The sequence below is a fragment of the Balaenoptera borealis genome (genome assembly GCF_965194805.1).
Source record: "Balaenoptera borealis genome assembly, chromosome: 9".
In the NCBI taxonomy this organism is placed as follows: Eukaryota; Metazoa; Chordata; class Mammalia; order Artiodactyla; family Balaenopteridae; genus Balaenoptera; species Balaenoptera borealis.
Genome location: NC_138873.1, coordinates 79,367,137 through 79,392,921, shown reverse-complemented (window position 1 = coordinate 79,392,921; position 25,785 = coordinate 79,367,137).

Below are 25,785 nucleotides of genomic sequence, written 5' to 3'. Positions count from 1 at the left end.
CACTAAATATTCACCAAACTTGCAGTTCGGGAAATGACACCTGCTCTCTAAAAAAACGCTGGGGTGGAAAATCGACCAAATAATTCAAAAGAGGGCAACCTTCAAAGAAGACAATTTCAAGAGTTATATTGTACTGCCAATTGTTTCCTTTTTTTAACGGAAAAGAAAACGGCGGAGAAAAATGATGAGTTTTACGAATGTTCAAAGACATGCAAACCCAAATTACAAAAACCTATCAGCTCACAGCAGCCAGAAGGGCCATTAGCATCAATGCTGTAAACAATAAATGCTGAAGCGATTGTGGAGAAATGCGTACCCTCGATTCTAAGGGGGACGTGGTAAGAGCCACTAATGAAAACACAAAGAAGGTGCTTTGAAAAGGGAAACACGGTGCTACCAGTCAATCAATCACACCCACTGCTGGGCCTATCACCTGAGAACATGAGAATCCAAAAGTCACAGGCTGGCAATCCTGCACTCCAACAATATTTACCATAGCCAACACTTGGAAGCAATGAAAATGTCCATCAACCGAGGAATGCACAAAGAAGAAGTGGTCCACGTACACAGTGGAAAATTACTCCAATAAAAAATAAAAATTAAATTTAAAAATCCAACGAAAGTAAGGAGACATCAGCTTGTGTGGGTTTGTCCGGGCACACTCCACTCTAATTTATAACCGAGAAACACCACAGGCCGCAAGGGCTTTTCCCTAGTTACCAGGGTGGGGAACATAGAAAGGCTGCCGCCCTCTGGCAGTTACCTGCAAAAGCAGTTTTAAAGCCTGTGCTAATGGTCATTTCATAGGAACAAGTACTGCAGAACTGTAAATGAAACCTGCCCTCAAAATGTCTTCAGGGAGGTAACGGCCAAAACATTTCAAAAGGTGACACGTACTTTAAGAGAACACTTTGAAGAACTAAGGGGTAATCACTGCTTGAAAAATAAAAAGGACATGCCTTAAAGCTCAATTTCAACGGATTATGAGGCACATGCGAATTCAACCACAAAGAGGCATCAGCTCACACTTGTCAGAATAACCATGAGCAAGAAAACTACAAACAATAAATGCTGAAGGTGTTGTGGAGAAATGCATACCCTCAACTTCAAGGGGGACGTAAGTTGGAAAGGGCCACGAATGAGAACAGAATGGAGGTGCCTTAAAAAGGTCAACATTGAGCTACCATATGATCCAGCAGGCCCACTCCTCCACCTATAATCTAAGAAGAGAGAATTGGAAAGACACAGGCAGGCAAATCTGCATTGCCCAGTATTACAATAGCCAAGATATGGGAGTAACCAAAAAGACCACCAACAGATGGGTGGGCAAAGAAGAACTCCTCCATGTACAGATGGAATATTCCCTAGTGAAAAAAATGAAACAATGCCATTTGCAGCACCATAGATGAGTCTAGACGTAATCACGCCACGTGTAGTAAGTGAGAAAGCAAAAGGCACATATCCTATCATATCACTTTCAGGAGTTACTTAAAAATTGATACCAATGAAGATATTTCCACAGAGAAAGGCAATCACAGATTCATTAAAAAACTTATGGTTCACCAAATAGAAAGGGATGAGGATTGGATACATTACCATATTGGGGTTAACAGAGATATACAAACCATGTGAAATATATAACCACCAAAGACGTACGGAAGACCAGGAGAAGACTGCTCAACATTGTGTCATAACCTACATTGGCAAAGGATGCGAGGAAGAATAGATACACGTATATGTGTGAAAGAACCACATCTTGCACACCTAGAACAAACAAACCATTGTAATCAAATTTGCTGGGATAAAAAATAAAAAGTAAATTACAAATATGAACAAGAAGTAATGAGACATAAAGTTAAAGGGCTTTTTCCTGGCACATTCCATTCTAATATACAACCTAGAACACCACTTCCATTAAGGCTCTGTTTCCCTAGTAACCAAATTTGGTAAAGGAGAAATGCTGCCACCTTGTGGCCGTATCCTGCAAGAGCAGCTTTAAAGTCACAGCCAATGGTCACTTAACATTCACAAGGACTCAGGGCTGTAAAGGACACTTGCCCTAAATATTTGTGCTGAAGTAGGGAATGGGCAAAAAATTCAAAACAGGCAAATGTTTCAAGAAGAGATTAGGAAGAGTTAAGTTTTACTCACACTCTTTTTAAAAAAAAGGAAAATGGATAAAAGCTCAACCTCAGGGAGTGTTAGACGCATGCAATCTAATCTACAAAAAGTTTCAACTTACACCAGTCGACTGACCATCAGCAAAAAGTCTACAAACAATAAATGCTGAAGGGGTTTTAGAGAACTGTGTACCCTCTGCCTGCTGGTGAGACGTAAAGGGGTAACAGCCAATAATGAGAACAGAAAGGAGCTGCGTTTAAAAGTAAAAATGGAGGTACTATTCAATCCAGCAGGCGCACCATTGGACCTCTCACCTGAGAAGACAAGAATCGAGAAGACACAGGCCGCAAAAGCTGCAGTGCAGCCTTATTCACAATAGCCAAGACAGTGAAGCAATCAAAATGTCCAACAACAGGTAAATGGATAAAGAAGAAGTGGTCCATGTACACAATGGAATATGAGCCATGGAAGACAATGAACCATTGCTCTTTGAGGCACCACAAATGAGTCTGGAGATAATCACGAAAGATGAGGTAAGTTGGAAAGCAAAAGACCTGTGTTCTATGATAGCACTTATAGGCGTTATCTAATAACTGACACAAATGAACATATTTCCACAGAGAAAGACACTCACAGATTTAGAAAACAAACTATGCTCATCTAAAACGACCGGTGGGGGGAATGGATAAATTAAGATTAGTGTTACTATATGTATACAAACACATATGATATACATATCTCAAAAAGACCAACCATATAGCAAGGGAAGTCTGCGGAACCCTCTGTAACATTTTACATGGGAAGAGGATCTGTACTTGAATAGACATATATAATGTACAAATGAACCAGATTGTGTACACCTAGGACAAACAATATTCTAAGCTTTACCCCAATTAAAACACTTTTAAAAACCAAGAAGAAATAATGACACATAAACTTGTGGGGGTTTCGCCACGCACATTCCAATGTAATTTACAACCTAGGAACACGACTTCCAGAAAGGCTCTGCTGCCCTACTCCCCAGATTTGGGAATGGGGAAATGCTGCCTCCTAGAGGCCGCTTCCCACAACAGCAGCTTTAAACCCATTGCTAAAGGTCACTAAATATTCACCAAACTTGCAGTTCGGGAAATGACACCTGCTCTCTAAAAAAACGCTGGGGTGGAAAATCGACCAAATAATTCAAAAGAGGGCAACCTTCAAAGAAGACAATTTCAAGAGTTATATTGTACTGCCAATTGTTTCCTTTTTTTAACGGAAAAGAAAACGGCGGAGAAAAATGATGAGTTTTACGAATGTTCAAAGACATGCAAACCCAAATTACAAAAACCTATCAGCTCACAGCAGCCAGAAGGGCCATTAGCATCAATGCTGTAAACAATAAATGCTGAAGCGATTGTGGAGAAATGCGTACCCTCGATTCTAAGGGGGACGTGGTAAGAGCCACTAATGAAAACACAAAGAAGGTGCTTTGAAAAGGGAAACACGGTGCTACCAGTCAATCAATCACACCCACTGCTGGGCCTATCACCTGAGAACATGAGAATCCAAAAGTCACAGGCTGGCAATCCTGCACTCCAACAATATTTACCATAGCCAACACTTGGAAGCAATGAAAATGTCCATCAACCGAGGAATGCACAAAGAAGAAGTGGTCCACGTACACAGTGGAAAATTACTCCAATAAAAAATAAAAATTAAATTTAAAAATCCAACGAAAGTAAGGAGACATCAGCTTGTGTGGGTTTGTCCGGGCACACTCCACTCTAATTTATAACCGAGAAACACCACAGGCCGCAAGGGCTTTTCCCTAGTTACCAGGGTGGGGAACATAGAAAGGCTGCCGCCCTCTGGCAGTTACCTGCAAAAGCAGTTTTAAAGCCTGTGCTAATGGTCATTTCATAGGAACAAGTACTGCAGAACTGTAAATGAAACCTGCCCTCAAAATGTCTTCAGGGAGGTAACGGCCAAAACATTTCAAAAGGTGACACGTACTTTAAGAGAACACTTTGAAGAACTAAGGGGTAATCACTGCTTGAAAAATAAAAAGGACATGCCTTAAAGCTCAATTTCAACGGATTATGAGGCACATGCGAATTCAACCACAAAGAGGCATCAGCTCACACTTGTCAGAATAACCATGAGCAAGAAAACTACAAACAATAAATGCTGAAGGTGTTGTGGAGAAATGCATACCCTCAACTTCAAGGGGGACGTAAGTTGGAAAGGGCCACGAATGAGAACAGAATGGAGGTGCCTTAAAAAGGTCAACATTGAGCTACCATATGATCCAGCAGGCCCACTCCTCCACCTATAATCTAAGAAGAGAGAATTGGAAAGACACAGGCAGGCAAATCTGCATTGCCCAGTATTACAATAGCCAAGATATGGAAGTAACCAAAAAGACCACCAACAGATGGGTGGGCAAAGAAGAACTCCTCCATGTACAGATGGAATATTCCCTAGTGAAAAAAATGAAACAATGCCATTTGCAGCACCATAGATGAGTCTAGACGTAATCACGCCACGTGTAGTAAGTGAGAAAGCAAAAGGCACATATCCTATCATATCACTTTCAGGAGTTACTTAAAAATTGATACCAATGAAGATATTTCCACAGAGAAAGGCAATCACAGATTCATTAAAAAACTTATGGTTCACCAAATAGAAAGGGATGAGGATTGGATACATTACCATATTGGGGTTAACAGAGATATACAAACCATGTGAAATATATAACCACCAAAGACGTACGGAAGACCAGGAGAAGACTGCTCAACATTGTGTCATAACCTACATTGGCAAAGGATGCGAGGAAGAATAGATACACGTATATGTGTGAAAGAACCACATCTTGCACACCTAGAACAAACAAACCATTGTAATCAAATTTGCTGGGATAAAAAATAAAAAGTAAATTACAAATATGAACAAGAAGTAATGAGACATAAAGTTAAAGGGCTTTTTCCTGGCACATTCCATTCTAATATACAACCTAGAACACCACTTCCATTAAGGCTCTGTTTCCCTAGTAACCAAATTTGGTAAAGGAGAAATGCTGCCACCTTGTGGCCGTATCCTGCAAGAGCAGCTTTAAAGTCACAGCCAATGGTCACTTAACATTCACAAGGACTCAGGGCTGTAAAGGACACTTGCCCTAAATATTTGTGCTGAAGTAGGGAATGGGCAAAAAATTCAAAACAGGCAAATGTTTCAAGAAGAGATTAGGAAGAGTTAAGTTTTACTCACACTCTTTTTAAAAAAAAGGAAAATGGATAAAAGCTCAACCTCAGGGAGTGTTAGACGCATGCAATCTAATCTACAAAAAGTTTCAACTTACACCAGTCGACTGACCATCAGCAAAAAGTCTACAAACAATAAATGCTGAAGGGGTTTTAGAGAACTGTGTACCCTCTGCCTGCTGGTGAGACGTAAAGGGGTAACAGCCAATAATGAGAACAGAAAGGAGCTGCGTTTAAAAGTAAAAATGGAGGTACTATTCAATCCAGCAGGCGCACCATTGGACCTCTCACCTGAGAAGACAAGAATCGAGAAGACACAGGCCGCAAAAGCTGCAGTGCAGCCTTATTCACAATAGCCAAGACAGTGAAGCAATCAAAATGTCCAACAACAGGTAAATGGATAAAGAAGAAGTGGTCCATGTACACAATGGAATATGAGCCATGGAAGACAATGAACCATTGCTCTTTGAGGCACCACAAATGAGTCTGGAGATAATCACGAAAGATGAGGTAAGTTGGAAAGCAAAAGACCTGTGTTCTATGATAGCACTTATAGGCGTTATCTAATAACTGACACAAATGAACATATTTCCACAGAGAAAGACACTCACAGATTTAGAAAACAAACTATGCTCATCTAAAACGACCGGTGGGGGGAATGGATAAATTAAGATTAGTGTTACTATATGTATACAAACACATATGATATACATATCTCAAAAAGACCAACCATATAGCAAGGGAAGTCTGCGGAACCCTCTGTAACATTTTACATGGGAAGAGGATCTGTACTTGAATAGACATATATAATGTACAAATGAACCAGATTGTGTACACCTAGGACAAACAATATTCTAAGCTTTACCCCAATTAAAACACTTTTAAAAACCAAGAAGAAATAATGACACATAAACTTGTGGGGGTTTCGCCACGCACATTCCAATGTAATTTACAACCTAGGAACACGACTTCCAGAAAGGCTCTGCTGCCCTACTCCCCAGATTTGGGAATGGGGAAATGCTGCCTCCTAGAGGCCGCTTCCCACAACAGCAGCTTTAAACCCATTGCTAAAGGTCACTAAATATTCACCAAACTTGCAGTTCGGGAAATGACACCTGCTCTCTAAAAAAACGCTGGGGTGGAAAATCGACCAAATAATTCAAAAGAGGGCAACCTTCAAAGAAGACAATTTCAAGAGTTATATTGTACTGCCAATTGTTTCCTTTTTTTAACGGAAAAGAAAACGGCGGAGAAAAATGATGAGTTTTACGAATGTTCAAAGACATGCAAACCCAAATTACAAAAACCTATCAGCTCACAGCAGCCAGAAGGGCCATTAGCATCAATGCTGTAAACAATAAATGCTGAAGCGATTGTGGAGAAATGCGTACCCTCGATTCTAAGGGGGACGTGGTAAGAGCCACTAATGAAAACACAAAGAAGGTGCTTTGAAAAGGGAAACACGGTGCTACCAGTCAATCAATCACACCCACTGCTGGGCCTATCACCTGAGAACATGAGAATCCAAAAGTCACAGGCTGGCAATCCTGCACTCCAACAATATTTACCATAGCCAACACTTGGAAGCAATGAAAATGTCCATCAACCGAGGAATGCACAAAGAAGAAGTGGTCCACGTACACAGTGGAAAATTACTCCAATAAAAAATAAAAATTAAATTTAAAAATCCAACGAAAGTAAGGAGACATCAGCTTGTGTGGGTTTGTCCGGGCACACTCCACTCTAATTTATAACCGAGAAACACCACAGGCCGCAAGGGCTTTTCCCTAGTTACCAGGGTGGGGAACATAGAAAGGCTGCCGCCCTCTGGCAGTTACCTGCAAAAGCAGTTTTAAAGCCTGTGCTAATGGTCATTTCATAGGAACAAGTACTGCAGAACTGTAAATGAAACCTGCCCTCAAAATGTCTTCAGGGAGGTAACGGCCAAAACATTTCAAAAGGTGACACGTACTTTAAGAGAACACTTTGAAGAACTAAGGGGTAATCACTGCTTGAAAAATAAAAAGGACATGCCTTAAAGCTCAATTTCAACGGATTATGAGGCACATGCGAATTCAACCACAAAGAGGCATCAGCTCACACTTGTCAGAATAACCATGAGCAAGAAAACTACAAACAATAAATGCTGAAGGTGTTGTGGAGAAATGCATACCCTCAACTTCAAGGGGGACGTAAGTTGGAAAGGGCCACGAATGAGAACAGAATGGAGGTGCCTTAAAAAGGTCAACATTGAGCTACCATATGATCCAGCAGGCCCACTCCTCCACCTATAATCTAAGAAGAGAGAATTGGAAAGACACAGGCAGGCAAATCTGCATTGCCCAGTATTACAATAGCCAAGATATGGAAGTAACCAAAAAGACCACCAACAGATGGGTGGGCAAAGAAGAACTCCTCCATGTACAGATGGAATATTCCCTAGTGAAAAAAATGAAACAATGCCATTTGCAGCACCATAGATGAGTCTAGACGTAATCACGCCACGTGTAGTAAGTGAGAAAGCAAAAGGCACATATCCTATCATATCACTTTCAGGAGTTACTTAAAAATTGATACCAATGAAGATATTTCCACAGAGAAAGGCAATCACAGATTCATTAAAAAACTTATGGTTCACCAAATAGAAAGGGATGAGGATTGGATACATTACCATATTGGGGTTAACAGAGATATACAAACCATGTGAAATATATAACCACCAAAGACGTACGGAAGACCAGGAGAAGACTGCTCAACATTGTGTCATAACCTACATTGGCAAAGGATGCGAGGAAGAATAGATACACGTATATGTGTGAAAGAACCACATCTTGCACACCTAGAACAAACAAACCATTGTAATCAAATTTGCTGGGATAAAAAATAAAAAGTAAATTACAAATATGAACAAGAAGTAATGAGACATAAAGTTAAAGGGCTTTTTCCTGGCACATTCCATTCTAATATACAACCTAGAACACCACTTCCATTAAGGCTCTGTTTCCCTAGTAACCAAATTTGGTAAAGGAGAAATGCTGCCACCTTGTGGCCGTATCCTGCAAGAGCAGCTTTAAAGTCACAGCCAATGGTCACTTAACATTCACAAGGACTCAGGGCTGTAAAGGACACTTGCCCTAAATATTTGTGCTGAAGTAGGGAATGGGCAAAAAATTCAAAACAGGCAAATGTTTCAAGAAGAGATTAGGAAGAGTTAAGTTTTACTCACACTCTTTTTAAAAAAAAGGAAAATGGATAAAAGCTCAACCTCAGGGAGTGTTAGACGCATGCAATCTAATCTACAAAAAGTTTCAACTTACACCAGTCGACTGACCATCAGCAAAAAGTCTACAAACAATAAATGCTGAAGGGGTTTTAGAGAACTGTGTACCCTCTGCCTGCTGGTGAGACGTAAAGGGGTAACAGCCAATAATGAGAACAGAAAGGAGCTGCGTTTAAAAGTAAAAATGGAGGTACTATTCAATCCAGCAGGCGCACCATTGGACCTCTCACCTGAGAAGACAAGAATCGAGAAGACACAGGCCGCAAAAGCTGCAGTGCAGCCTTATTCACAATAGCCAAGACAGTGAAGCAATCAAAATGTCCAACAACAGGTAAATGGATAAAGAAGAAGTGGTCCATGTACACAATGGAATATGAGCCATGGAAGACAATGAACCATTGCTCTTTGAGGCACCACAAATGAGTCTGGAGATAATCACGAAAGATGAGGTAAGTTGGAAAGCAAAAGACCTGTGTTCTATGATAGCACTTATAGGCGTTATCTAATAACTGACACAAATGAACATATTTCCACAGAGAAAGACACTCACAGATTTAGAAAACAAACTATGCTCATCTAAAACGACCGGTGGGGGGAATGGATAAATTAAGATTAGTGTTACTATATGTATACAAACACATATGATATACATATCTCAAAAAGACCAACCATATAGCAAGGGAAGTCTGCGGAACCCTCTGTAACATTTTACATGGGAAGAGGATCTGTACTTGAATAGACATATATAATGTACAAATGAACCAGATTGTGTACACCTAGGACAAACAATATTCTAAGCTTTACCCCAATTAAAACACTTTTAAAAACCAAGAAGAAATAATGACACATAAACTTGTGGGGGTTTCGCCACGCACATTCCAATGTAATTTACAACCTAGGAACACGACTTCCAGAAAGGCTCTGCTGCCCTACTCCCCAGATTTGGGAATGGGGAAATGCTGCCTCCTAGAGGCCGCTTCCCACAACAGCAGCTTTAAACCCATTGCTAAAGGTCACTAAATATTCACCAAACTTGCAGTTCGGGAAATGACACCTGCTCTCTAAAAAAACGCTGGGGTGGAAAATCGACCAAATAATTCAAAAGAGGGCAACCTTCAAAGAAGACAATTTCAAGAGTTATATTGTACTGCCAATTGTTTCCTTTTTTTAACGGAAAAGAAAACGGCGGAGAAAAATGATGAGTTTTACGAATGTTCAAAGACATGCAAACCCAAATTACAAAAACCTATCAGCTCACAGCAGCCAGAAGGGCCATTAGCATCAATGCTGTAAACAATAAATGCTGAAGCGATTGTGGAGAAATGCGTACCCTCGATTCTAAGGGGGACGTGGTAAGAGCCACTAATGAAAACACAAAGAAGGTGCTTTGAAAAGGGAAACACGGTGCTACCAGTCAATCAATCACACCCACTGCTGGGCCTATCACCTGAGAACATGAGAATCCAAAAGTCACAGGCTGGCAATCCTGCACTCCAACAATATTTACCATAGCCAACACTTGGAAGCAATGAAAATGTCCATCAACCGAGGAATGCACAAAGAAGAAGTGGTCCACGTACACAGTGGAAAATTACTCCAATAAAAAATAAAAATTAAATTTAAAAATCCAACGAAAGTAAGGAGACATCAGCTTGTGTGGGTTTGTCCGGGCACACTCCACTCTAATTTATAACCGAGAAACACCACAGGCCGCAAGGGCTTTTCCCTAGTTACCAGGGTGGGGAACATAGAAAGGCTGCCGCCCTCTGGCAGTTACCTGCAAAAGCAGTTTTAAAGCCTGTGCTAATGGTCATTTCATAGGAACAAGTACTGCAGAACTGTAAATGAAACCTGCCCTCAAAATGTCTTCAGGGAGGTAACGGCCAAAACATTTCAAAAGGTGACACGTACTTTAAGAGAACACTTTGAAGAACTAAGGGGTAATCACTGCTTGAAAAATAAAAAGGACATGCCTTAAAGCTCAATTTCAACGGATTATGAGGCACATGCGAATTCAACCACAAAGAGGCATCAGCTCACACTTGTCAGAATAACCATGAGCAAGAAAACTACAAACAATAAATGCTGAAGGTGTTGTGGAGAAATGCATACCCTCAACTTCAAGGGGGACGTAAGTTGGAAAGGGCCACGAATGAGAACAGAATGGAGGTGCCTTAAAAAGGTCAACATTGAGCTACCATATGATCCAGCAGGCCCACTCCTCCACCTATAATCTAAGAAGAGAGAATTGGAAAGACACAGGCAGGCAAATCTGCATTGCCCAGTATTACAATAGCCAAGATATGGAAGTAACCAAAAAGACCACCAACAGATGGGTGGGCAAAGAAGAACTCCTCCATGTACAGATGGAATATTCCCTAGTGAAAAAAATGAAACAATGCCATTTGCAGCACCATAGATGAGTCTAGACGTAATCACGCCACGTGTAGTAAGTGAGAAAGCAAAAGGCACATATCCTATCATATCACTTTCAGGAGTTACTTAAAAATTGATACCAATGAAGATATTTCCACAGAGAAAGGCAATCACAGATTCATTAAAAAACTTATGGTTCACCAAATAGAAAGGGATGAGGATTGGATACATTACCATATTGGGGTTAACAGAGATATACAAACCATGTGAAATATATAACCACCAAAGACGTACGGAAGACCAGGAGAAGACTGCTCAACATTGTGTCATAACCTACATTGGCAAAGGATGCGAGGAAGAATAGATACACGTATATGTGTGAAAGAACCACATCTTGCACACCTAGAACAAACAAACCATTGTAATCAAATTTGCTGGGATAAAAAATAAAAAGTAAATTACAAATATGAACAAGAAGTAATGAGACATAAAGTTAAAGGGCTTTTTCCTGGCACATTCCATTCTAATATACAACCTAGAACACCACTTCCATTAAGGCTCTGTTTCCCTAGTAACCAAATTTGGTAAAGGAGAAATGCTGCCACCTTGTGGCCGTATCCTGCAAGAGCAGCTTTAAAGTCACAGCCAATGGTCACTTAACATTCACAAGGACTCAGGGCTGTAAAGGACACTTGCCCTAAATATTTGTGCTGAAGTAGGGAATGGGCAAAAAATTCAAAACAGGCAAATGTTTCAAGAAGAGATTAGGAAGAGTTAAGTTTTACTCACACTCTTTTTAAAAAAAAGGAAAATGGATAAAAGCTCAACCTCAGGGAGTGTTAGACGCATGCAATCTAATCTACAAAAAGTTTCAACTTACACCAGTCGACTGACCATCAGCAAAAAGTCTACAAACAATAAATGCTGAAGGGGTTTTAGAGAACTGTGTACCCTCTGCCTGCTGGTGAGACGTAAAGGGGTAACAGCCAATAATGAGAACAGAAAGGAGCTGCGTTTAAAAGTAAAAATGGAGGTACTATTCAATCCAGCAGGCGCACCATTGGACCTCTCACCTGAGAAGACAAGAATCGAGAAGACACAGGCCGCAAAAGCTGCAGTGCAGCCTTATTCACAATAGCCAAGACAGTGAAGCAATCAAAATGTCCAACAACAGGTAAATGGATAAAGAAGAAGTGGTCCATGTACACAATGGAATATGAGCCATGGAAGACAATGAACCATTGCTCTTTGAGGCACCACAAATGAGTCTGGAGATAATCACGAAAGATGAGGTAAGTTGGAAAGCAAAAGACCTGTGTTCTATGATAGCACTTATAGGCGTTATCTAATAACTGACACAAATGAACATATTTCCACAGAGAAAGACACTCACAGATTTAGAAAACAAACTATGCTCATCTAAAACGACCGGTGGGGGGAATGGATAAATTAAGATTAGTGTTACTATATGTATACAAACACATATGATATACATATCTCAAAAAGACCAACCATATAGCAAGGGAAGTCTGCGGAACCCTCTGTAACATTTTACATGGGAAGAGGATCTGTACTTGAATAGACATATATAATGTACAAATGAACCAGATTGTGTACACCTAGGACAAACAATATTCTAAGCTTTACCCCAATTAAAACACTTTTAAAAACCAAGAAGAAATAATGACACATAAACTTGTGGGGGTTTCGCCACGCACATTCCAATGTAATTTACAACCTAGGAACACGACTTCCAGAAAGGCTCTGCTGCCCTACTCCCCAGATTTGGGAATGGGGAAATGCTGCCTCCTAGAGGCCGCTTCCCACAACAGCAGCTTTAAACCCATTGCTAAAGGTCACTAAATATTCACCAAACTTGCAGTTCGGGAAATGACACCTGCTCTCTAAAAAAACGCTGGGGTGGAAAATCGACCAAATAATTCAAAAGAGGGCAACCTTCAAAGAAGACAATTTCAAGAGTTATATTGTACTGCCAATTGTTTCCTTTTTTTAACGGAAAAGAAAACGGCGGAGAAAAATGATGAGTTTTACGAATGTTCAAAGACATGCAAACCCAAATTACAAAAACCTATCAGCTCACAGCAGCCAGAAGGGCCATTAGCATCAATGCTGTAAACAATAAATGCTGAAGCGATTGTGGAGAAATGCGTACCCTCGATTCTAAGGGGGACGTGGTAAGAGCCACTAATGAAAACACAAAGAAGGTGCTTTGAAAAGGGAAACACGGTGCTACCAGTCAATCAATCACACCCACTGCTGGGCCTATCACCTGAGAACATGAGAATCCAAAAGTCACAGGCTGGCAATCCTGCACTCCAACAATATTTACCATAGCCAACACTTGGAAGCAATGAAAATGTCCATCAACCGAGGAATGCACAAAGAAGAAGTGGTCCACGTACACAGTGGAAAATTACTCCAATAAAAAATAAAAATTAAATTTAAAAATCCAACGAAAGTAAGGAGACATCAGCTTGTGTGGGTTTGTCCGGGCACACTCCACTCTAATTTATAACCGAGAAACACCACAGGCCGCAAGGGCTTTTCCCTAGTTACCAGGGTGGGGAACATAGAAAGGCTGCCGCCCTCTGGCAGTTACCTGCAAAAGCAGTTTTAAAGCCTGTGCTAATGGTCATTTCATAGGAACAAGTACTGCAGAACTGTAAATGAAACCTGCCCTCAAAATGTCTTCAGGGAGGTAACGGCCAAAACATTTCAAAAGGTGACACGTACTTTAAGAGAACACTTTGAAGAACTAAGGGGTAATCACTGCTTGAAAAATAAAAAGGACATGCCTTAAAGCTCAATTTCAACGGATTATGAGGCACATGCGAATTCAACCACAAAGAGGTATCAGCTCACACTTGTCAGAATAACCATGAGCAAGAAAACTACAAACAATAAATGCTGAAGGTGTTGTGGAGAAATGCATACCCTCAACTTCAAGGGGGACGTAAGTTGGAAAGGGCCACGAATGAGAACAGAATGGAGGTGCCTTAAAAAGGTCAACATTGAGCTACCATATGATCCAGCAGGCCCACTCCTCCACCTATAATCTAAGAAGAGAGAATTGGAAAGACACAGGCAGGCAAATCTGCATTGCCCAGTATTACAATAGCCAAGATATGGAAGTAACCAAAAAGACCACCAACAGATGGGTGGGCAAAGAAGAACTCCTCCATGTACAGATGGAATATTCCCTAGTGAAAAAAATGAAACAATGCCATTTGCAGCACCATAGATGAGTCTAGACGTAATCACGCCACGTGTAGTAAGTGAGAAAGCAAAAGGCACATATCCTATCATATCACTTTCAGGAGTTACTTAAAAATTGATACCAATGAAGATATTTCCACAGAGAAAGGCAATCACAGATTCATTAAAAAACTTATGGTTCACCAAATAGAAAGGGATGAGGATTGGATACATTACCATATTGGGGTTAACAGAGATATACAAACCATGTGAAATATATAACCACCAAAGACGTACGGAAGACCAGGAGAAGACTGCTCAACATTGTGTCATAACCTACATTGGCAAAGGATGCGAGGAAGAATAGATACACGTATATGTGTGAAAGAACCACATCTTGCACACCTAGAACAAACAAACCATTGTAATCAAATTTGCTGGGATAAAAAATAAAAAGTAAATTACAAATATGAACAAGAAGTAATGAGACATAAAGTTAAAGGGCTTTTTCCTGGCACATTCCATTCTAATATACAACCTAGAACACCACTTCCATTAAGGCTCTGTTTCCCTAGTAACCAAATTTGGTAAAGGAGAAATGCTGCCACCTTGTGGCCGTATCCTGCAAGAGCAGCTTTAAAGTCACAGCCAATGGTCACTTAACATTCACAAGGACTCAGGGCTGTAAAGGACACTTGCCCTAAATATTTGTGCTGAAGTAGGGAATGGGCAAAAAATTCAAAACAGGCAAATGTTTCAAGAAGAGATTAGGAAGAGTTAAGTTTTACTCACACTCTTTTTAAAAAAAAGGAAAATGGATAAAAGCTCAACCTCAGGGAGTGTTAGACGCATGCAATCTAATCTACAAAAAGTTTCAACTTACACCAGTCGACTGACCATCAGCAAAAAGTCTACAAACAATAAATGCTGAAGGGGTTTTAGAGAACTGTGTACCCTCTGCCTGCTGGTGAGACGTAAAGGGGTAACAGCCAATAATGAGAACAGAAAGGAGCTGCGTTTAAAAGTAAAAATGGAGGTACTATTCAATCCAGCAGGCGCACCATTGGACCTCTCACCTGAGAAGACAAGAATCGAGAAGACACAGGCCGCAAAAGCTGCAGTGCAGCCTTATTCACAATAGCCAAGACAGTGAAGCAATCAAAATGTCCAACAACAGGTAAATGGATAAAGAAGAAGTGGTCCATGTACACAATGGAATATGAGCCATGGAAGACAATGAACCATTGCTCTTTGAGGCACCACAAATGAGTCTGGAGATAATCACGAAAGATGAGGTAAGTTGGAAAGCAAAAGACCTGTGTTCTATGATAGCACTTATAGGCGTTATCTAATAACTGACACAAATGAACATATTTCCACAGAGAAAGACACTCACAGATTTAGAAAACAAACTATGCTCATCTAAAACGACCGGTGGGGGGAATGGATAAATTAAGATTAGTGTTACTATATGTATACAAACACATATGATATACATATCTCAAAAAGACCAACCATATAGCAAGGGAAGTCTGCGGAACCCTCTGTAACATTTTACATGGGAAGAGGATCTGTACTTGAATAGACATATATAATGTACAAATGAACCAGATTGTGTACACCTAGGACAAACAATATTCTAAGCTTTACCCCAATTAAAACACTTTTAAAAACCAAGAAGAAATAATGACACATAAACTTGTGGGGGTTTCGCCACGCACATTCCAATGTAATTTACAACCTAGGAACACGACTTCCAGAAAGGCTCTGCTGCCCTACTCCCCAGATTTGGGAATGGGGAAATGCTGCCTCCTAGAGGCCGCTTCCCACAACAGCAGCTTTAAACCCATTGCTAAAGGTCACTAAATATTCACCAAACTTGCAGTTCGGGAAATGACACCTGCTCTCTAAAAAAACGCTGGGGTGGAAAATCGACCAAATAATTCAAAAGAGGGCAACCTTCAAAGAAGACAATTTCAAGAGTTATATTGTACTGCCAATTGTTTCCTTTTTTTAACGGAAAAGAAAACGGCGGAGAAAAATGATGAGTTTTACGAATGTTCAAAGACATGCAAACCCAAATTACAAAAACCTATCAGCTCACAGCAGCCAGAAGGGCCATTAGCATCAATGCTGTAAACAATAAATGCTGAAGCGATTGTGGAGAAATGCGTACCCTCGATTCTAAGGGGGACGTGGTAAGAGCCACTAATGAAAACACAAAGAAGGTGCTTTGAAAAGGGAAACACGGTGCTACCAGTCAATCAATCACACCCACTGCTGGGCCTATCACCTGAGAACATGAGAATCCAAAAGTCACAGGCTGGCAATCCTGCACTCCAACAATATTTACCATAGCCAACACTTGGAAGCAATGAAAATGTCCATCAACCGAGGAATGCACAAAGAAGAAGTGGTCCACGTACACAGTGGAAAATTACTCCAATAAAAAATAAAAATTAAATTTAAAAATCCAACGAAAGTAAGGAGACATCAGCTTGTGTGGGTTTGTCCGGGCACACTCCACTCTAATTTATAACCGAGAAACACCACAGGCCGCAAGGGCTTTTCCCTAGTTACCAGGGTGGGGAACATAGAAAGGCTGCCGCCCTCTGGCAGTTACCTGCAAAAGCAGTTTTAAAGCCTGTGCTAATGGTCATTTCATAGGAACAAGTACTGCAGAACTGTAAATGAAACCTGCCCTCAAAATGTCTTCAGGGAGGTAACGGCCAAAACATTTCAAAAGGTGACACGTACTTTAAGAGAACACTTTGAAGAACTAAGGGGTAATCACTGCTTGAAAAATAAAAAGGACATGCCTTAAAGCTCAATTTCAACGGATTATGAGGCACATGCGAATTCAACCACAAAGAGGTATCAGCTCACACTTGTCAGAATAACCATGAGCAAGAAAACTACAAACAATAAATGCTGAAGGTGTTGTGGAGAAATGCATACCCTCAACTTCAAGGGGGACGTAAGTTGGAAAGGGCCACGAATGAGAACAGAATGGAGGTGCCTTAAAAAGGTCAACATTGAGCTACCATATGATCCAGCAGGCCCACTCCTCCACCTATAATCTAAGAAGAGAGAATTGGAAAGACACAGGCAGGCAAATCTGCATTGCCCAGTATTACAATAGCCAAGATATGGAAGTAACCAAAAAGACCACCAACAGATGGGTGGGCAAAGAAGAACTCCTCCATGTACAGATGGAATATTCCCTAGTGAAAAAAATGAAACAATGCCATTTGCAGCACCATAGATGAGTCTAGACGTAATCACGCCACGTGTAGTAAGTGAGAAAGCAAAAGGCACATATCCTATCATATCACTTTCAGGAGTTACTTAAAAATTGATACCAATGAAGATATTTCCACAGAGAAAGGCAATCACAGATTCATTAAAAAACTTATGGTTCACCAAATAGAAAGGGATGAGGATTGGATACATTACCATATTGGGGTTAACAGAGATATACAAACCATGTGAAATATATAACCACCAAAGACGTACGGAAGACCAGGAGAAGACTGCTCAACATTGTGTCATAACCTACATTGGCAAAGGATGCGAGGAAGAATAGATACACGTATATGTGTGAAAGAACCACATCTTGCACACCTAGAACAAACAAACCATTGTAATCAAATTTGCTGGGATAAAAAATAAAAAGTAAATTACAAATATGAACAAGAAGTAATGAGACATAAAGTTAAAGGGCTTTTTCCTGGCACATTCCATTCTAATATACAACCTAGAACACCACTTCCATTAAGGCTCTGTTTCCCTAGTAACCAAATTTGGTAAAGGAGAAATGCTGCCACCTTGTGGCCGTATCCTGCAAGAGCAGCTTTAAAGTCACAGCCAATGGTCACTTAACATTCACAAGGACTCAGGGCTGTAAAGGACACTTGCCCTAAATATTTGTGCTGAAGTAGGGAATGGGCAAAAAATTCAAAACAGGCAAATGTTTCAAGAAGAGATTAGGAAGAGTTAAGTTTTACTCACACTCTTTTTAAAAAAAAGGAAAATGGATAAAAGCTCAACCTCAGGGAGTGTTAGACGCATGCAATCTAATCTACAAAAAGTTTCAACTTACACCAGTCGACTGACCATCAGCAAAAAGTCTACAAACAATAAATGCTGAAGGGGTTTTAGAGAACTGTGTACCCTCTGCCTGCTGGTGAGACGTAAAGGGGTAACAGCCAATAATGAGAACAGAAAGGAGCTGCGTTTAAAAGTAAAAATGGAGGTACTATTCAATCCAGCAGGCGCACCATTGGACCTCTCACCTGAGAAGACAAGAATCGAGAAGACACAGGCCGCAAAAGCTGCAGTGCAGCCTTATTCACAATAGCCAAGACAGTGAAGCAATCAAAATGTCCAACAACAGGTAAATGGATAAAGAAGAAGTGGTCCATGTACACAATGGAATATGAGCCATGGAAGACAATGAACCATTGCTCTTTGAGGCACCACAAATGAGTCTGGAGATAATCACGAAAGATGAGGTAAGTTGGAAAGCAAAAGACCTGTGTTCTATGATAGCACTTATAGGCGTTATCTAATAACTGACACAAATGAACATATTTCCACAGAGAAAGACACTCACAGATTTAGAAAACAAACTATGCTCATCTAAAACGACCGGTGGGGGGAATGGATAAATTAAGATTAGTGTTACTATATGTATACAAACACATATGATATACATATCTCAAAAAGACCAACCATATAGCAAGGGAAGTCTGCGGAACCCTCTGTAACATTTTACATGGGAAGAGGATCTGTACTTGAATAGACATATATAATGTACAAATGAACCAGATTGTGTACACCTAGGACAAACAATATTCTAAGCTTTACCCCAATTAAAACACTTTTAAAAACCAAGAAGAAATAATGACACATAAACTTGTGGGGGTTTCGCCACGCACATTCCAATGTAATTTACAACCTAGGAACACGACTTCCAGAAAGGCTCTGCTGCCCTACTCCCCAGATTTGGGAATGGGGAAATGCTGCCTCCTAGAGGCCGCTTCCCACAACAGCAGCTTTAAACCCATTGCTAAAGGTCACTAAATATTCACCAAACTTGCAGTTCGGGAAATGACACCTGCTCTCTAAAAAAACGCTGGGGTGGAAAATCGACCAAATAATTCAAAAGAGGGCAACCTTCAAAGAAGACAATTTCAAGAGTTATATTGTACTGCCAATTGTTTCCTTTTTTTAACGGAAAAGAAAACGGCGGAGAAAAATGATGAGTTTTACGAATGTTCAAAGACATGCAAACCCAAATTACAAAAACCTATCAGCTCACAGCAGCCAGAAGGGCCATTAGCATCAATGCTGTAAACAATAAATGCTGAAGCGATTGTGGAGAAATGCGTACCCTCGATTCTAAGGGGGACGTGGTAAGAGCCACTAATGAAAACACAAAGAAGGTGCTTTGAAAAGGGAAACACGGTGCTACCAGTCAATCAATCACACCCACTGCTGGGCCTATCACCTGAGAACATGAGAATCCAAAAGTCACAGGCTGGCAATCCTGCACTCCAACAATATTTACCATAGCCAACACTTGGAAGCAATGAAAATGTCCATCAACCGAGGAATGCACAAAGAAGAAGTGGTCCACGTACACAGTGGAAAATTACTCCAATAAAAAATAAAAATTAAATTTAAAAATCCAACGAAAGTAAGGAGACATCAGCTTGTGTGGGTTTGTCCGGGCACACTCCACTCTAATTTATAACCGAGAAACACCACAGGCCGCAAGGGCTTTTCCCTAGTTACCAGGGTGGGGAACATAGAAAGGCTGCCGCCCTCTGGCAGTTACCTGCAAAAGCAGTTTTAAAGCCTGTGCTAATGGTCATTTCATAGGAACAAGTACTGCAGAACTGTAAATGAAACCTGCCCTCAAAATGTCTTCAGGGAGGTAACGGCCAAAACATTTCAAAAGGTGACACGTACTTTAAGAGAACACTTTGAAGAACTAAGGGGTAATCACTGCTTGAAAAATAAAAAGGACATGCCTTAAAGCTCAATTTCAACGGATTATGAGGCACATGCGAATTCAACCACAAAGAGGTATCAGCTCACACTTGTCAGAATAACCATGAGCAAGAAAACTACAAACAATAAATGCTGAAGGTGTTGTGGAGAAATGCATACCCTCAACTTCAAGGGGGACGTAAGTTGGAAAGGGCCACGAATGAGAACAGAATGGAGGTGCCTTAAAAAGGTCAACATTGAGCTACCATATGATCCAGCAGGCCCACTCCTCCACCTATAATCTAAGAAGAGAGAATTGGAAAGACACAGGCAGGCAAATCTGCATTGCCCAGTATTACAATAGCCAAGATATGGAAGTAACCAAAAAGACCACCAACAGATGGGTGGGCAAAGAAGAACTCCTCCATGTACAGATGGAATATTCCCTAGTGAAAAAAATGAAACAATGCCATTTGCAGCACCATAGATGAGTCTAGACGTAATCACGCCACGTGTAGTAAGTGAGAAAGCAAAAGGCACATATCCTATCATATCACTTTCAGGAGTTACTTAAAAATTGATACCAATGAAGATATTTCCACAGAGAAAGGCAATCACAGATTCATTAAAAAACTTATGGTTCACCAAATAGAAAGGGATGAGGATTGGATACATTACCATATTGGGGTTAACAGAGATATACAAACCATGTGAAATATATAACCACCAAAGACGTACGGAAGACCAGGAGAAGACTGCTCAACATTGTGTCATAACCTACATTGGCAAAGGATGCGAGGAAGAATAGATACACGTATATGTGTGAAAGAACCACATCTTGCACACCTAGAACAAACAAACCATTGTAATCAAATTTGCTGGGATAAAAAATAAAAAGTAAATTACAAATATGAACAAGAAGTAATGAGACATAAAGTTAAAGGGCTTTTTCCTGGCACATTCCATTCTAATATACAACCTAGAACACCACTTCCATTAAGGCTCTGTTTCCCTAGGAACCAAATTTGGTAAAGGAGAAATGCTGCCACCTTGTGGCCGTATCCTGCAAGAGCAGCTTTAAAGTCACAGCCAATGGTCACTTAACATTCACAAGGACTCAGGGCTGTAAAGGACACTTGCCCTAAATATTTGTGCTGAAGTAGGGAATGGGCAAAAAATTCAAAACAGGCAAATGTTTCAAGAAGAGATTAGGAAGAGTTAAGTTTTACTCACACTCTTTTTAAAAAAAAGGAAAATGGATAAAAGCTCAACCTCAGGGAGTGTTAGACGCATGCAATCTAATCTACAAAAAGTTTCAACTTACACCAGTCGACTGACCATCAGCAAAAAGTCTACAAACAATAAATGCTGAAGGGGTTTTAGAGAACTGTGTACCCTCTGCCTGCTGGTGAGACGTAAAGGGGTAACAGCCAATAATGAGAACAGAAAGGAGCTGCGTTTAAAAGTAAAAATGGAGGTACTATTCAATCCAGCAGGCGCACCATTGGACCTCTCACCTGAGAAGACAAGAATCGAGAAGACACAGGCCGCAAAAGCTGCAGTGCAGCCTTATTCACAATAGCCAAGACAGTGAAGCAATCAAAATGTCCAACAACAGGTAAATGGATAAAGAAGAAGTGGTCCATGTACACAATGGAATATGAGCCATGGAAGACAATGAACCATTGCTCTTTGAGGCACCACAAATGAGTCTGGAGATAATCACGAAAGATGAGGTAAGTTGGAAAGCAAAAGACCTGTGTTCTATGATAGCACTTATAGGCGTTATCTAATAACTGACACAAATGAACATATTTCCACAGAGAAAGACACTCACAGATTTAGAAAACAAACTATGCTCATCTAAAACGACCGGTGGGGGGAATGGATAAATTAAGATTAGTGTTACTATATGTATACAAACACATATGATATACATATCTCAAAAAGACCAACCATATAGCAAGGGAAGTCTGCGGAACCCTCTGTAACATTTTACATGGGAAGAGGATCTGTACTTGAATAGACATATATAATGTACAAATGAACCAGATTGTGTACACCTAGGACAAACAATATTCTAAGCTTTACCCCAATTAAAACACTTTTAAAAACCAAGAAGAAATAATGACACATAAACTTGTGGGGGTTTCGCCACGCACATTCCAATGTAATTTACAACCTAGGAACACGACTTCCAGAAAGGCTCTGCTGCCCTACTCCCCAGATTTGGGAATGGGGAAATGCTGCCTCCTAGAGGCCACTTCCCACAACAGCAGCTTTAAACCCATTGCTAAAGGTCACTAAATATTCACCAAACTTGCAGTTCGGGAAATGACACCTGCTCTCTAAAAAAACGCTGGGGTGGAAAATCGACCAAATAATTCAAAAGAGGGCAACCTTCAAAGAAGACAATTTCAAGAGTTATATTGTACTGCCAATTGTTTCCTTTTTTTAACGGAAAAGAAAACGGCGGAGAAAAATGATGAGTTTTACGAATGTTCAAAGACATGCAAACCCAAATTACAAAAACCTATCAGCTCACAGCAGCCAGAAGGGCCATTAGCATCAATGCTGTAAACAATAAATGCTGAAGCGATTGTGGAGAAATGCGTACCCTCGATTCTAAGGGGGACGTGGTAAGAGCCACTAATGAAAACACAAAGAAGGTGCTTTGAAAAGGGAAACACGGTGCTACCAGTCAATCAATCACACCCACTGCTGGGCCTATCACCTGAGAACATGAGAATCCAAAAGTCACAGGCTGGCAATCCTGCACTCCAACAATATTTACCATAGCCAACACTTGGAAGCAATGAAAATGTCCATCAACCGAGGAATGCACAAAGAAGAAGTGGTCCACGTACACAGTGGAAAATTACTCCAATAAAAAATAAAAATTAAATTTAAAAATCCAACGAAAGTAAGGAGACATCAGCTTGTGTGGGTTTGTCCGGGCACACTCCACTCTAATTTATAACCGAGAAACACCACAGGCCGCAAGGGCTTTTCCCTAGTTACCAGGGTGGGGAACATAGAAAGGCTGCCGCCCTCTGGCAGTTACCTGCAAAAGCAGTTTTAAAGCCTGTGCTAATGGTCATTTCATAGGAACAAGTACTGCAGAACTGTAAATGAAACCTGCCCTCAAAATGTCTTCAGGGAGGTAACGGCCAAAACATTTCAAAAGGTGACACGTACTTTAAGAGAACACTTTGAAGAACTAAGGGGTAATCACTGCTTGAAAAATAAAAAGGACATGCCTTAAAGCTCAATTTCAACGGATTATGAGGCACATGCGAATTCAACCACAAAGAGGTATCAGCTCACACTTGTCAGAATAACCATGAGCAAGAAAACTACAAACAATAAATGCTGAAGGTGTTGTGGAGAAATGCATACCCTCAACTTCAAGGGGGACGTAAGTTGGAAAGGGCCACGAATGAGAACAGAATGGAGGTGCCTTAAAAAGGTCAACATTGAGCTACCATATGATCCAGCAGGCCCACTCCTCCACCTATAATCTAAGAAGAGAGAATTGGAAAGACACAGGCAGGCAAATCTGCATTGCCCAGTATTACAATAGCCAAGATATGGAAGTAACCAAAAAGACCACCAACAGATGGGTGGGCAAAGAAGAACTCCTCCATGTACAGATGGAATATTCCCTAGTGAAAAAAATGAAACAATGCCATTTGCAGCACCATAGATGAGTCTAGACGTAATCACGCCACGTGTAGTAAGTGAGAAAGCAAAAGGCACATATCCTATCATATCACTTTCAGGAGTTACTTAAAAATTGATACCAATGAAGATATTTCCACAGAGAAAGGCAATCACAGATTCATTAAAAAACTTATGGTTCACCAAATAGAAAGGGATGAGGATTGGATACATTACCATATTGGGGTTAACAGAGATATACAAACCATGTGAAATATATAACCACCAAAGACGTACGGAAGACCAGGAGAAGACTGCTCAACATTGTGTCATAACCTACATTGGCAAAGGATGCGAGGAAGAATAGATACACGTATATGTGTGAAAGAACCACATCTTGCACACCTAGAACAAACAAACCATTGTAATCAAATTTGCTGGGATAAAAAATAAAAAGTAAATTACAAATATGAACAAGAAGTAATGAGACATAAAGTTAAAGGGCTTTTTCCTGGCACATTCCATTCTAATATACAACCTAGAACACCACTTCCATTAAGGCTCTGTTTCCCTAGGAACCAAATTTGGTAAAGGAGAAATGCTGCCACCTAGTGGCCGTTTCCTGCAAGAGCAGCTTTAAAGTCACAGCCAATGGTCACTTAACATTCACAAGGACTCAGGGCTGTAAAGGACACTTGCCCTAAATATTTGTGCTGAAGTAGGGAATGGACAAAAAATTCAAAACAGGCAAATGTTTCAAGAAGAGATTAGGAAGAGTTAAGTTTTACTCACACTCTTTTTAAAAAAAAGGAAAATGGATAAAAGCTCAACCTCAGGGAGTGTTAGACGCATGCAATCTAATCTACAAAAAGTTTCAACTTACACCAGTCGACTGACCATCAGCAAAAAGTCTACAAACAATAAATGCTGAAGGGGTTTTAGAGAACTGTGTACCCTCTGCCTGCTGGTGAGACGTAAAGGGGTAACAGCCAATAATGAGAACAGAAAGGAGCTGCGTTTAAAAGTAAAAATGGAGGTACTATTCAATCCAGCAGGCGCACCATTGGACCTCTCACCTGAGAAGACAAGAATCGAGAAGACACAGGCCGCAAAAGCTGCAGTGCAGCCTTATTCACAATAGCCAAGACAGTGAAGCAATCAAAATGTCCAACAACAGGTAAATGGATAAAGAAGAAGTGGTCCATGTACACAATGGAATATGAGCCATGGAAGACAATGAACCATTGCTCTTTGAGGCACCACAAATGAGTCTGGAGATAATCACGAAAGATGAGGTAAGTTGGAAAGCAAAAGACCTGTGTTCTATGATAGCACTTATAGGCGTTATCTAATAACTGACACAAATGAACATATTTCCACAGAGAAAGACACTCACAGATTTAGAAAACAAACTATGCTCATCTAAAACGACCGGTGGGGGGAATGGATAAATTAAGATTAGTGTTACTATATGTATACAAACACATATGATATACATATCTCAAAAAGACCAACCATATAGCAAGGGAAGTCTGCGGAACCCTCTGTAACATTTTACATGGGAAGAGGATCTGTACTTGAATAGACATATATAATGTACAAATGAACCAGATTGTGTACACCTAGGACAAACAATATTCTAAGCTTTACCCCAATTAAAACACTTTTAAAAACCAAGAAGAAATAATGACACATAAACTTGTGGGGGTTTCGCCACGCACATTCCAATGTAATTTACAACCTAGGAACACGACTTCCAGAAAGGCTCTGCTGCCCTACTCCCCAGATTTGGGAATGGGGAAATGCTGCCTCCTAGAGGCCGCTTCCCACAACAGCAGCTTTAAACCCATTGCTAAAGGTCACTAAATATTCACCAAACTTGCAGTTCGGGAA